The sequence below is a fragment of the Phyllobates terribilis genome, unplaced genomic scaffold (assembly GCF_046119375.1).
Source record: "Phyllobates terribilis strain yellow unplaced genomic scaffold, ASM4611937v1 Scaffold_13__5_contigs__length_258822181, whole genome shotgun sequence".
Lineage (NCBI taxonomy): Eukaryota > Metazoa > Chordata > Amphibia > Anura > Dendrobatidae > Phyllobates > Phyllobates terribilis.
In genome coordinates this window covers 181,410,819-181,413,885 of record NW_027362773.1, presented here as the reverse complement: position 1 = coordinate 181,413,885, position 3,067 = coordinate 181,410,819, and the positions used below count along the sequence as shown (strand labels likewise).

Genomic DNA, 3,067 nt, shown 5'->3' with positions numbered 1-3,067 from the left:
ACATTTTAAAACTGTCCTTGTTGTGATATCATGGAACTTTAACCACACTTGTGGAATAAAAAGGGAGGAGATATTAATTTATCACTGTGCATTAGATATACATTTGCAGAACAGCTTTATAACCTGTTTTCACCATAAGGCATGAATTTTCCAGGTTCCACTGAGATTTGAACTCAGATCACTGGATTCAGAGTGAACTTCTCACATTTCCACAATTTACACATGCTCTTTTACCGTTTTGAAAAGAAAATCCAGCCAGCTCCATCAGTCATATGGTTCCATGGTGTAATGGTTAGCACTCTGGACTTTGAATCCAGCTATCTGAGTTCAAATCTCAGTGGAGCCTTAGAAGTTCTTTGTGCATATCAGTTTCATCTTTTCTGCTCACACTCAATTTGCCAATGCACATGGTTTAACATAAAAAGAGAAAGTAAAAATCCACATGGCGAAAAAGATCTATCTATCAAGAATGTTTAACCCAAAAGTAAAACTTGACTTCATGAAGCCAAACTCATACCATCTATGTCACACCAAGCAACCGTATCATATAACTTATGCCAATGTTCACAACACACTTTTTCCAGGTGGTTGAAACTGACAAGGATTTCAAGCCGAAACCGCTTCAAGAAACGACAGCGATTCTTTTCCTGAATCATCCCTTTTAGTGTTTTCCAGCATTTTTATAAACATAGTTTGGTGAAATTTTTCTAAGAATTGTTTTGGGCATCGATTGAGTTTGTTTTCGTATTTTTTTTGCTCGCAAAATGCTGCGAACGTCACTCAGGAACCTTCCAGGAGTCTTTCTAACTTTCTCATTGACTTGTATTGCAAGTATTGCGCAAGCAAAATATACCTGAAGAATGATATGCTCACTTTAGAAGTGTATTGAGCTGTAGGGTGCGTTGCTGGAAAAGGGGAAAAAAAACAAAAAACCTCTTTAAATTTCTTAGTTTGCGAGTGTGAACGAGCTGAGTGTCACCATAGCGTAAGTGCAAACGAAAGTAAGTGTGTGACTTGTTTTTCATTGACTTTGTATTCAGGGAGTTTGGAAGGGAGGACTTTGGACTGAATTGCTGTCTGTATTTTATTAATTCTTTACTTTTATTTTTACTTAACATTCTGTCTATTGCAATCCCCATTAGGAAATGAGCTCCATTATTGACAATGCTATCCAGTGTACATCTTGCCATATGTATGCATTCCTTGAACAGCCGGTCGGGGTTGCTTACTGCTGCGCGAGATGTGTGCACGTTGTGCGTTTGGAAGCCCAGGTACTGGATCTAAATGAGCAGCTGGCAACACTGAGATCCATTGACAATATGGAAAGGAGTCTGCTGCTCACTGAGCAGCAGCTCAGTGGGGTAGATGTGGGGGAGGGTGGTAGTCGGGAGCTGCAGGACAGTGAGGCCGCTAGTTGGATGACAGTTAGAAGGGGAGGTAGAGGGAAGAGTGCCAGGGAGGTTAGTCCTGATCTGGCACACCCTAATAAGTTTGCAAAGTTGGCAGATGAGGGGAGTGACGGTACAGGGGTAGCACTGCTGCAGCAAGGCATGTCCCCTGAAAGCCGGAGGAGTGTCAGCTCCAGTAAAGAGGGAAATAGGAGAGCAGGGCAGGCCAGGCAGGTGCTGGTAGTGGGGGACTCAATTATAAGGGAACAGATAGGGCAATCTGTCACAAAGACAGGGATCGTCGAACAGTGTGCTGCCTACCTGGCGCTCGAGTCTGGCACATCGCTGATCGGGTTGACAGATTACTGGGAGGGGCTGGTGAGGATCCAGTGGTCATGGTGCACATTGGCACAAATGACAAAGTTAGAGGTAGGTGGAAGGTCCATAAAGATGATTTCAGGGAATTAGACTGCAAGCTGAAAGCAAGGACCTCCAAGGGGGTATTCTCTGAAATACTACCGGTACCACATGCCACGCCAGAGAGGCAACGGGAGATTAGGGAGATAAATAAGTGACTCAAGAGCTGGTGTAAGAAGGAGGGATTTGGATTCCTGGAAAACTGGGCCGACTTCTCAGTTGGCTACAGACTCTACGCTAGGGACTGGCTGCACCTAAATGGGGAGGGTGCAGCTGTGCTGGGGGAGAAAATGGCTAGAAGGTTGGAGGAGTGTTTAAACTAGGGATTGGGCGGGGAGGGTATTCATTTTATAGGTGGGGAAGATAGTGCAGATAGTGACCTTGGGCACAAATAAAGAAATTGGGGGTGGGGTTAGAACAGTCAATAAAGTAAGAAGGAATAGAGGTACAGAGAGATACATAAAATGCATGTACACTAATGCCAGAAGCCTCACCAACAAAACGGAGGAATTAGAATTAATTTTGTTTGAAAATAATTATGACATGGTATGGATATTTGAGATGTGGCTGGACGAGAGCCATGACTGGGCAGTTAATTTACAGGGCTATAGTCTGTTCAGAAATGACCGTGCAAACAAGCGAGGGGGGGTGTGTGTTTATATGTAAAATCATCCTTAAAACCCGTCTTGTGGGAGGATATATGTGAATCTAATGAAAATGAGTCCCTGTGGGTGGAAATAATGGGAGGGGGAAAAAATAATAAACTACTGATAGGGGTTTGTTATAAGTCTCCAAAAATAATGGAAGTAGCGGAGAATATCCTCGTAAAGCAAATAGATGAAGCAGCGACTCAAGGAGAAGTCATTATTATGGGAGACTTCAGCTACCCTGAAATACATTGGGGGACAGAAACATGTAGTTCAAGCAAAGGTAATAGGCCAGACCGCATATCAAATATACGAGTTGGGGGTCACTTGGGTAATAGTGATCACAAAATAATACATTTTCATGTAACCTTTAATAAGATGTGTAGTAGAGGGGTTACAAGGACACTAAACTTCAGGAAGGCAAATTTCCAACGGTTGAGAGATGATCTTAGTGCAATAAACGGGGACGATATCCTGAGACATAAAGCTACACAAAACAAATGGGAGACATTTATTAAAATCATGAATAGGACCTGTACACAATATATACCCTTTGGGAATAAACATGCTAGAAATAGGAGGAAACCACTATGGCTAAATAGAGCTGTAAGGGGC

The 3,067-nt window shown here is 42.7% G+C and overlaps 1 non-coding gene across 1 annotated transcript; it reads left to right on the top strand.

Moving 5' to 3' along the window:
• Nucleotides 1-274: 274 nt before the first annotated feature.
• Nucleotides 275-346, top strand: TRNAQ-UUG (transfer RNA glutamine (anticodon UUG)). The gene has a single exon. It is a non-coding gene; the product is annotated as a tRNA-Gln (tRNA).
• Nucleotides 347-3,067: the final 2,721 nt, after the last annotated feature.